The sequence below is a fragment of the Falco punctatus genome (assembly GCF_963210335.1).
Source record: "Falco punctatus genome assembly, chromosome: 17".
Taxonomy (NCBI): Eukaryota; Metazoa; Chordata; class Aves; order Falconiformes; family Falconidae; genus Falco; species Falco punctatus.
In genome coordinates, this window is record NC_137597.1 from 6,651,186 (window position 1) to 6,663,269 (window position 12,084).

Genomic DNA, 12,084 nt, shown 5'->3' on the forward strand with positions numbered 1-12,084 from the left:
TCTGGGCCGGGTGAGGGATCCTTGCAGGAACAGCTGTCAAATCCCACCCCGGCGGAGGCTGCAGGATCCGTGCATGTACGAACAGCTGCTGCCTCACACCCTGTCGCGTTTCACTGATGGGTGAAGCAACCCCCTGGTGTACACTGTGCGAGGTAGAGAGTACTTCATGACAAGGCACTTTATAGAAATTACTAAATATTGAATGTATACGAGGACTGTTAAAATTGCAATAAATTGCAAAAAGTATTTTCATGTTTGTGCATTTTGCAAGCTCAGAAACAGTCAATTCTATTTGCATAACATATTGGACATTTTTCACATTGCATTTTGCATATAAAGTGCTTTTCAGTGCAGGATCTGATAATGCCACAGACGTATTAGCCATTCAAGTAGGTGTAGTTACGCTGATACTTAGGTATCAGGCTCACTGAAAAACTAATAGACACACACTGCCTGGTGAACTGAACAGGCTACTCAGCAGTGGGTAAATCAACCAATGGAAAAATGAATCATTCATTTAGAACCAAAATGATAATACATCACTTATTTAACCAAATGGCCCATCTACTGAACCAGGTACATCAACTAATGAACCCAGTGGATCCCCCAATGAGAGAGATGAATCACCTGCTGGAAATATCTGCTCTACCAGCCTAATGTGTTTAGCTCTTCATCTTGAAACAGGAGTCACAACTTCTTCTATTATCAAAGCTAAAAGGTTAGCAAGACTTCAAATGCTGATTGTATACTGATATGGCTAGGAGGAATAGACAGAGGTATGATAATGGAAATAAGGAAGATTGCCAGGACATAAGGCAACCTCAAAATATTAAAATATATTTCCCGTAAGTGCACATTATTCCAAGGCTGTGGGGTAACCTGCATTTACTTTTACAGCACTTTAGATAGTGATAGTAAAGTTAAGGCACTGGCTGCTGAGGACATCAGCCTGATTCTACTTTTCCCATTAGCTGTTGGCCTCAGAAATACCAAATTTTGGTACTTCAGGCTTATATACGAGTTTACAAACTGCCTTACGAAGACACAAGCCTGCAGTAAATTCCCTGCAGTTCGGGAGCTTTCTTTGAAACATCACTATTTCACGGAGCACTTCTTTCCAATGTTTCTCATAATTTGATAAAACTACTGTACAGTCTGAACGTCTCTTTTAACTGAAATGAAGCAACACAATATCAAATGTCCCATTCACAGCTTTTGGTTCAAAAACTGGCTTCTAAATGTGTCTGGCTTGGGAGCAGGAGCTATACACACGGGTAGATAATGTACGGAGATATTTTTCCACACATGGGTAGATAATGTACGGAGATATTTTTCCATCTCCCTTTCATTTACTTAGCTGCTGCACATCTCAGCATTCATGTTGATTAACATCGCCTGCTGAAGTTAATTAAAGTATATAGGATGTAATAAGACTAGTATGTTTGAGTTCTATCAATCACAGAATCCGGTGAGTCAATATTTGAAATTAATATATCACAGAGGGGAAAATCCTCGACATGGATCTGAAATTAAAAGAGGAGCGAGGGACTGCATCATGCAGGGCACTTCGGTAAGCATATTTCGGTGATGACATGAGTGCCTGTGTCCCGACAAACGTGGCCTCCGCTTAGACTCATCTGAAAGCCTCATGGTATATTTTTAGAATATCAAGGACTAGTCACAAAGCTGCAGATAACTCTGTAACTCCAAGAGCCAAGGAAATCTGGGGGATTTAAGCCTTTGAAATGTCTTGCCAGGTGATATTTCCCTATAAATATCCACTTACTTCACCTCTCGCAGCAGCTGGCATCTCCCCGCGTGCCGAAGCTCACACCGAAAGCTGTCTGGTGGTTCCCAAGGCAGAGAAAAGCTCAGCGAACGGTGACCTGTGCTTCCCATAGTGGTACTCTGTTATCCTGAATTAAACCCAGTGTTTCTCCTCCTCTGCTCAGGTTCATTGCAAATTGATTGACCATGAAAACCTGTAAGAAAGAAGCGCAGCGAGGCTGTAGAGAAAGGACCAGCCCTGGCACCTGGCACAGGTTGGATTTGTACTCCACACACATCATCTATGTTTAGCATCTTTTCAAATAGTGTGAGAAGGTGACAGCCGAGCTGCAACCCTGCTCTGGGCCAGGTTAGAGCATCCCCAGTTCAGGCTGGGCATCCCCTGGTTCAGGGTCCCATTTAACCTGGGGCTGCCAGCACAGCCAGCCTGCACCACCTCAGTTCACACCCATGGGTGCCACTGCTAAAACTCTCAATTTATGCTTCCCCAAGTTCCTAAACCACAAAATGTTCATGGATACCTTAACTATTTTTTTTACCATTAGCTTTGAAACAGGAGAAAAATAAAGAGGTGAGACTCTCAAGTAGCTATGTTACATCCATTGCTAGAGGAAAGTGAATTATATGACCGGGAAGTGGCTGTGGCTGCCCAAATTTTCTACTATCCCACATTTCTGATGACAATGGCTCATACACAGCTTTTCTACTTTCTCTCCTTTATCTGAATTTATACTCCATGTCTTCTGGGCCAGGAGTGAATGCTATTGCCTGCAGGTAGAAAATGGAGGTAGGAAAGATGGGGACACCGGTAGCTGAGCTGCCACAAAAGACAGAATGGCATCAGCGTAGTCTCTGCATCCTGGATAGAGGCACATTAGTGACTTGAGGCACTTGTTAGAGACACCATGGTTGTCAGGTCACAATTTCAGCTAAACTCATATGCGGACAACCTGCAAAACCTGAACTAACTGGGAAAGAAACCAACACAGAAAAAAAGAGCCAGCATCCCCCCAGCTTTGCCCAGGGACCAACACCACACCACACGTGCGGTAGCTCTGCAAGGTGCTCCTGCCCCTGACCACCGAGCTGTCAGAGCGTGATTTAAACCAGCCATGCAGCGCACCAGCCCTGTCAAACTGCTGCATGCCAGACATCTCAGAAGAGAAGGTAAAAAGGGCAAACTCACAGGGAGGCTCCGCCACGTTAATGCCAATCCTCCAAAAGGGAAATACAAACAGCGCAGACTAAGTGGCATGCTGTTCATGGAGTTGCACGCCTGCAGGACCCCCCGACAAGCTGCCAGGAGAGGCCGGGCAGGGGAAAGGGAGCCCTGAGAAAGCTGTGGCCACCTCAGCTTCTTGCTCTACTGCAGATGGCTTTGCCGTCAGGGCAGATGCCTTTCGTTCTTTGAAGGCACAGCGGCCTGATGGCTGGGACAAGCAGCATTAACAACTGACAGGAGGGGAAGGAGGGAGGGAGGGACAGCCCTGGGAGGGCTGGGAACCTTAGGAGAGGACTTTGTGAGTGCCGTGCCAGTGAGTCAATGTTTGGAGCATACCTGCACCGACTGTCTTGTGTACGTGCTGTCTTACAGATCTCTTTCTGCATAAAATATTTAAATACAATTTTTTCAGCCATTCGAATCATTAGCTGCAAAGATCCAGACTTAATGTACAGCGAGGACACTGCGCATTAATATTTATTATGCTTTATTTGTTTAAGGAAATACATTGAGCTTTTTGGTGTAGGCAATTTCTATGGCATCAAACTGTGAAAGACATTAATCACTGTCAATGATGTGTGTAGGATACAAACAGCCTATGGAAATGGCAGGATAAGCAAATACGTGTTGTCTGATGCTTTAAAGACTGGAGAGTGCTGTTGGTGAGGAGCCGGCAAGTGTCAGGTGGTGGTGTTGGAAACACGGCAGACAATGTCCCTCCGCATCATCCTTGGGTGCTGCTGATGGGTGGACGGGCTGCCTCGCACGCCAGGCAGATGCCATGGCATGCAGGGGTGGTTCATCACCAGTACAGAGGCCATCGCCACTCACCAGCAAACGCGGACGGAGCCCTGGGTCTCCCCAGCAAAAGGACCCAAATCCAGGCGGATTCCCCCAGGCCAGCAGGAGCACAGCTGTTTTCAGCCTGCAGAGTGCCGGTTGCACACACGGAGGAGGATAAATGAAGTTATAATGTCCATTTACAAACAGAGATGAACTGAACATCATATGATTAGGTTTGCTTCTGCTTCGGTACCCAGAACAGAGGGTGATTTGAGTGGCTTTGTGCTGTAATAACTATAATCTGCTCAGGTGTATGCCCAGCCTGCAAAGTAGAAAATGCCACCGTAATCCAAATGACCCATCAGCACCATGTAAATACCTTAGGGTATTTCCAGTGTCTTGCCAGGAAGAAGAGGTGTGTGCGGGGGGGTTCGTTTGCACTGGTTAAAGGCTTGGGGCTTAAAGTGGTCCAGAGGCCATTAGCTCCTCTGTACATATGAATGAATTTTTGTCCATTATTTTTCTTTCACAGGAAATGATCAAAAGATGCAGGGACAGCTGTGACACCTGTGGCAGTCACTGCTGCTGCGGGGGGGGCGGGTGGGTTGCAAAAAAGACCGTCTGCCCCTGCGCTGCTGGTGGGGGTGAGCCAGGATCTCAGCGGGTACCCAGAGGGGCCCAAGCTGGTGGCTTTGCAAAGAAGTTTTTCTTAAGTGCACTGTCTGCAGTGCGGTAATTGCAGTGCATTTGCGATTGCAAATAAAGCCCTGTCCTTGTGGCTGCGGAATGACCACTGAAATATTAGGTTTGTTGTTTCCATAGCAATTTTGTAAGGGGTTAAGGGGGAATTAGAATTTCATTCTTCCCTCAACATTTATCTTTTTATTGTGGTTTAAATGAGAAAGTGCTATTAAGAAATAGAAAGGTTTCAAGTTGTGTATGTACGCAGGGGAACTAAGGTTTAAAAAGAAAAAAGTGTTAATAAAGCAATTTTAAAATTTAATCTGAGAGTTTATTTTCTCCTTTGTTGCCTTTTCTCCCCTGGGGATAGATTTCTTTCCTGCCCTGCAATGGATTTAGCACAAACCCTTTTATTTTTCTGCAGTCAGCAAGAGACAGCCAGAAGTGAGAAGAGTTTAGCAATTCAGAGGTCAAAGAAATGATGACTGCTGACCTCTTTTGTTCTGAGCGAGTGGCTTCGGAGAGAATATAAACAGATGAGGGACCTCCACACTCCAAACCCAGCATTGCTGTAAGGTTCAGATTAATTTGGATAAAAATAATTTTCACTCTCTGTTCAGCTTCTAACACTTCCCAAACTCATGGAATGAAATGGAAATGAAAACCCCAAGCAAGGTGAGAAAGGCTCATTCTGCACATGTTGGGGCTGACCCCAGAAGGAAGTTCTGGAAATCTTATCAAAACCCCAGAGAAGGTGAGATTTCTAACTTGATGGTCTGGCTCAGATGAGGTCCTGATAAACAACTGAGTGTTTGGTTTGGTTGTTTGAGCCTTTTGAGACTGGCTTGCAAACTCGGAGTCCATTGCAATATCACCATCGCTAAACATTGGAAAGTTTCTCCTGTTCTTAAAATTTAAAATGCTGGTTTTCCCTCACAATTGCCCAGTTGAGGTCAAGCATGCAAGTCACAATAACAAACCCAGTGAGATAATTCCACTGACTAAGCTAACGCAGCCTGGCGGTGCAGGGGGCAGAACGCTCTCCCATCAGAGCCGTTGCTTCGTGCTGCTCCTTCGAGTGCCCCCGAGACAGCCTCTGCCTCCCCTGCACTGCAGTGATGCTCTGGCAGTTTTGGACCAGCTTTTTGGTGGCTGCAGCTCCCTGTGACACTGATTTCTATGTTTTTAGAAAATGTGAACTGCTGTCAGGCTGAAGCACGCTCCTGCCGGTGAGCAACCTTGGTTTATGGCTTTAGGGCACTTGCTTCTGCTGCCCTACACTTCCCTACATCTGTAAATCATATTCTGAGAAAAATTGCTACTGGTTTTATGCCATAACTCATAAATTACTAGATCCTATATTTTTGATATATTCGTCCATTTATCTTCAAATTTTTATAGTGATGGATTGATTAATTAAATAAAGCTTGCACTGACTTTTGTGAAACTCTGCAACTTTGGAAGTGAGACTTGGTGTGAAAGTAAATGAAAAACTACTGTAATACTTCATGTTTGTTTTTCTACTGACATGTTTACACAGTTTTTGGATAATGTTGACATAAAGAAAGGAACTGGACAACACCGTTTGAGCAGCCGCTTTGGCAGCCCTTAGCCCAGCTGCTCCTCGCCTGCAGCCAAGCGTGGAACTGGGTGCAACATCTGGCAGCCTGCGGTGAAATGGGAGGGAGTTACAAAACATGAAACAGGCTTAACTGGGAATCAAGGCTATTGGTACGGGGTGTCAGAGATTTTAAGAAAACTGAGCAGACTTGGTCTTCGTAGGAAAAAAACACAAGCCAGCAGACAGACACAAGGTTATGCAAAATTAAACAAAATCGTTGCATATTGACCTTGACTTTAAGGTGACCGGATCAAATTAACAATCATTAATGTGGCTGAAGGCAGTCTGGAGTGACCTTCTGAAGGACCCTGTGAACTTTGAGATAGGCATATTTCTCTCGGAGGGAAAGGAAAACACAGGAATGGCAGGGCATGAAGTGCAGTAATTTAGCAAAACAGCATGGTAAACTGCTGCCTGAAACGGTGTTACAGAGCAAAGCTGTTTGGGAGACCTTGGAAATACGTTTCTGAATAGCAGGTAAACCATGAGTATGTTTCAAGAGTTTAATATTATTCTCATTAAATCCTTAAATGGGGAAGAGTGTCTGGAGTTACAATAATGTGCCCGGAGGAACAGCGAGAATTGAGATTTAAGAAAATTTGAATCAAATCTGACTTTCATTTCAAGTTGCATATGATCAGGGAGGAAGGAACGCCTTGTGCTTAAGGTATGAGAAGGGTGGTAAAAAAATTTAGTGTGCCCTAGAAATCCCATTTTAAAAGTGAAGCTGTCTTAGGGAGGATAAAATCCACTTGGCTCCCACTGTGCTTTGGACTTTGAAAGGACCTGATGCTCTTTTGAATCGTGGGATGAAAGATAATGTTTGGGCTGCTGAACACTCAGCCCGCAATGATCAGGGCTGGATTAGCCTGGATGCAAAGTGATGCCAACGGAGGCTACGGGGAGCTTTGCCTGGGTGGCTCTGCAGCATGCCCAGCATGCTTCCCGGTGCAGGTCAGTGGATGAGGAGTGGTGCGGAACAGGGGTGCCTGAAAGGAGTTTACTTCAAGTCTTTAAATCAAGCCAGGATAGGATTGCCTCCTCTTAAATATCTGCTGTAGTTCAAGCTCTGAGCTGTAAGCTTGATTCAAAAACAACCAGCTGAAACCCTATAGCCCAGGGAGACCGGGGAAGGCTAATTGATCATAATGATCCCTTAAGAGGTGGAAATCTAAGAGCGGGTAACTATCAATTTGTTTCCTAATGGAAAGGTGTGCATGCCATTAAAACACCCTTTGTGCTAGCCACTTTTCTCTCTGTCTGAGTGGTTATGCTATACTAATCACTGCAGTAAATAAAAACCCTGGGTGATAATTTCCAGAACCATGTAAAGGTGTTTAGGGAAAATGAGCTCTCTGCTACCCACACCAGACTTTTCCTTTTTTGCCTTGCTGAAGACTGGAGGTTTTTACAGAACTAGCTCCACTTTCTAAAATTTAAAGAAAAAGCCATATCCCTCCAGCTGTTGAGTTAAACAGAGTGTTATTCAAATTATGTAGGGGGAAAAAAATGTCATAACATAATGAGAATCAAATGCTGGCTTCAGGCGCCTTCATATTTGAGGACTTTAAAAAACAACAATAGCAACAAAACAATTCAATCTTTTATCTGCCAGTCGAAAATGGTCATTTAAATAAACATTAACTAAGCTGGGGAACATTGATGGTGTGGTAGCAATTTGTTTCTGACAGGCAAGATTGTTAAAAGTCTTATTCTTTTTAATAGGTGGCATTTTTAGAGAAAGACTGGGAAGGTTAAGGGCCATAACGGCTCCTTTCCCCGTGTGATTCCCTCCAGCCGCTCACTTGCGGCTGTGCCGGGGCTCTGGGACCCGGTGCCGGGAAGGGCAGGGAAGGGGGCACCTCACTGGCTGCGGGGGACCGAGACAGCCAGTCAAAGCATTTGATTATCTCATTTGGCTGGTGTTTATATGTAGGGAATCAATCTTCCAAACCTGTCTTTGCTTTTGCTAAGCGTGATGTGGAAAAAGCGTGGCCTGTCTGTTCTCTGTTGTGCATTTCCCAGCCCCCTCCCGTGCAGGTGCACGGCTGTGGGAGCCCCTCCTGACAGACGGCACTGCAGAAATCACCACCAAGCCGGCAACAATACCACAGTATCACAGAATCATACAATCATGTAGGTTGGAAAACACCTTTGAGATCACCAAGTCCAATCATTAACCCAGCACTGCCAAGTCCATCACAAAACCATGTCCCTAAGCACTGCACTGATGCGTTCTTTAAACACCTCCAGGGACGGTGACTCCACCATCTCCCTGGTCAGCCCGTTCCAATGCTTGACCCTTTCAGTGAAGAGATTTTTCCTAATAGCCAGTCTAACCCTCCCGCAGCACCACTTAAGGCTGTTTCTTGAGGTCACTCAGGCTCAGCCTCTCGCCATCAGCAGGAGGGTGCCCGTGCCCCCACGTCAGCCTTTCTCAGCAGTGATGCAGCCCATGGGATGTGGGCATGGGCCCCCAGGTGCACACAGAGGACCAGCACCTGAAAACTGACCATGGAGCATCTCCTGTCCAATGGAGCATCCCTCTCAAAGCAGGTCCAAAGGCAGGACTCGGTGTGTGACAGCAGGGTGGAAGGAGGAGCACACACATGTGCACACACCAGAGACGTGCACACCACGCAACTCCTGCTTCCAGGCCAAGTATATTTTCTGTCTGAACGGCAAGTGATGGTGGACACCAGAAGTGTGGGAAAGACAGCTGACAGTGGGACTGAAAGGAACCAAGTTCTTGAAAATAATATACAGTCAAGATCTGTAAGCACCCACACAAGGAAGGAAAGAAATCATTAAAAATTAAAATTAAAACTTGATTTGCAGCAGCTACTTGAAGTCTAACCACAGGCAGGGAAGCCACTGAGTCATCTCTGCACAACGCAGAATCAAAAGGGAACCTCAGTGCAAACATCTTACTCAAATATCACAGGGAAAGGCTTTCCACGGTACTCTGCATGTTTAAGCGAACTGCTCGGAGGCTACCGAGGGCTGAGGCTCACTAACAAGCCCCAGTACAGAACCCCCAGCCATGACACATGCAGCTATCTCCAAAACCAAGTCCTGAATTGGAGGGAATACGCAATAGGGAAAGAACAAAAGAATCCTTTGATGTGTTCAACCACATGATGTTTAGCAAAAAATGCAAATGTTCTCTCATGCTAGAGAACACTTATCAATATTAAGGCATACACAGAGGAGAAGAAAGAAGGAAGAACAAAATACAACACTTAACAAGAGGGTAATTTAGCCTGTTGGCAAGCTCTTTACGTCTGGTTCATGAAAAATTACTTGCACAATTGTTTTGCAGGGTTTCTGGGCTTTTATGCATAAATCATAGTATTGATTCAGTGTGAGTATCATACTTACTCAGGTGTACAACTGCATGTGGGCACAGTTAAAGCAAGAAAGGATTTAAGTGTGGAAATTGGAGAGGAAAAAACCATCCCCCCTGTTGCTCCTACAAGCTCAGCTACAATTGTCAAACAGCTGGAACGCGTGCAGATTGTTAATTAAAACATGGTGGTGACCACCTTCTGCAGCCGTCTCAGGAGAACATCCAGGCAGGAGATAACTGCCAGGCTGAATTTTTTTCTATCCACCCATTTTTTTTTTTTCTTGGAGATTGCACTTTCTTTTCTGATACAGGAAAAAAGAGAGGGCACTGGAAGCCCAAGGATGGCCAAGTGAAAGAGAAATAAAATCAATTGCATGTTACAACCTACAACAAATATTGCAATCAGGGCGAGGAAAGGGAGGGCAGGAGGGAAATGTCAGAACCTGCGAGGGTTTGCTTCATGGTATTCATATTTGCTAGCCACATTTTTGTCTCTTAAAATAGAGGGAAGGGCTCCTGGGGCATTACCATATGCACGAGAGGTAGTGACAGAGGAGGGTCAGCAAGGATGCTGTGCCAGCCAGGAAAACTGGTAACAAGGCAAACCCTTGGAAATGAAAATAGACACAAAGAATCTGTATCACTTGCACAGACATACGGTAATTTAATCACTTTCTATCCTGATTCATGTCTCAATATCTTCTGCATAAACACATTATATTCAGCATTCAAAGGTGTTCAGCTGGTCAGAGCCCACTGCCTGGCAAACACTTTCTTGCCCCTTTCACCAACAGCACAGGGGTGTAAAACAAAAGCCTAAAGAAGCTCAAGGGAAACAACCTAAATGCAGTCAAAAGAGTTTCACAGGCACTTTGCTTGTACCATGGAGAAATGTGGATAACACAGCACTAATCACCCTTTCTAATGAAGACTCCTAATTTGCATTCTATTCACCTTGCTGCTATCGCTATTGCTCTTTACTCATGATAGTAATATTGAAGGCGATAACATGGTAACACCAAGAAGCCACATTTGTGACCATGACACATCTCTCCCCAGCACGGTAACACCTCTGTGTCCTGCCTGAGCCCCTTTCATACCACCACTAAAAACCTCACGCAACTGTCCTGGTTGGCAGACGCAGGAAGTTAATCCCGTGTCTAGTTATTCCTATTCCAGCCTAGGTTTTTTCCATCCTCTTCCCCTTCATTGGCCATAAAACTTGAGGAATTTTCCACCAGTCAACTAAAGCTGCAGCAGCAAATGCGTTCGAATCGTTGTGTTAAGCCCCAGCCCAGCCAGCCTGGACTCCTTCCCTCCAAACCCAACCCCTGCTGCTCCCAGCTAACAGCGCTCTCAGCTGCTCGGGGGCTACTGGGGAGCAGCTCAACAGGAAAAGGTCACGTTTTATGCAAGAAGGTTTAAACCTATAATCAAGTTTTTGTTCTAAGTATGTCTCTTGCACTGATATCTTAATAAATATTAATTAAATTTTCAGGCTATCCTAATTTCATTTGATCAATTTGCTTCTTTCCAATCTAAATAAATAAAAAGTGGGGTAGAGTAAGAGAATTATTTGTATTATTAGAATAATAATAAAAAATAGCTATCTGTGCCAGTGTCTTAAATCAAATTAATGCTTTTCTTCTTGTTCCAAGGTTACATTGAAATTAAGTTTTATTTGAATACTTAGCCACATTTACTCCACTCCCCCAATGGCTGAGGATTCAAGCCGTAGCAGTGATGCTAAGTGGGCTTGATGGGGCAGGAAAGGTTATGAGGTTGAAACAGTATGTGATGCAGTGCTGACATCAAACTTCCATCCTCCCTGTAATAAAACTATGCATTTCTTTGGCACTTTTGATGAAAGGCTCACCAAGTGATCCAGAAACATTAATTCACTGCCATCACTCTTGGTGTAGGTACATATTATTGTCTGTATGTGACAAATGGTTCAGTTCAGGCCCAGAGTGTTTGACCGAGACGATGCACAAAGTCGTTAGCAGAGCTGGGTGTGCGGTGTCCCCCGTCCCTTGCTCTTGGCTATTGTCCCACAGTCCCTCGGCCACGGTGCCTGAGCCAGGATGTCCCCAGCTGTGTCCGAGGCCACGCGAGCTGTGCGGCTGGCAGTAAGGGTCGCCGTGAGGGTGTCCCTGGGGGGCCACAGTGTCTGACCAGAGCTTCAACACATGCTTGAACGTAAAACTTAACTCACGGCCCTTTCCTGGATCTGAGATATTAGATCTCCAGCCAACCAAACACAAACCCTGTGTCTTGCGGGATGCGGATGCTAACTGCCTCGAGGCAATTAAAAGCATGCATATGCTTTAAGTGAGGTATGTGTTTAGTCTTCCTGTTTCAAGGACTATGGAGAGAAATGTATATTCCTGTATGCTGATCCTAAATTAAAAAGTGAGGAAATACCTACAGCTCACTGGTTCCTTCCTAGCAAATGCAGTATTGTTCGCTCAATTCAGTATCTGCTGCTTTGGTCAGTCCCATATTAAATTACTCAGGATTGACAGAACTTTCACTATTTCCCCTGGGAGGCTCTTTCACAAGCCATTGGGCTTTAGCATGAGAATTTTCCCTTTTCTATTCACCCTTTTTTTTCCATTCCTATTGTATTATCCGATTACA

At 45.0% G+C, this 12,084-nt stretch overlaps 1 protein-coding gene across 1 annotated transcript in view; it reads right to left on the reverse strand.

The window, feature by feature from the left end:
* The window catches only part of PLXNA2 (plexin A2), a 509,765-nt gene that overhangs the window by 263,551 nt on the left and 234,130 nt on the right, over positions 1 to 12,084 (reverse strand). The window contains exon 7 of the mRNA XM_080367686.1: positions 1,787 to 1,982. The gene's annotated coding sequence lies outside the window, so the exon portion shown is untranslated. The remainder of the gene's footprint in view (positions 1 to 1,786; positions 1,983 to 12,084) is intronic.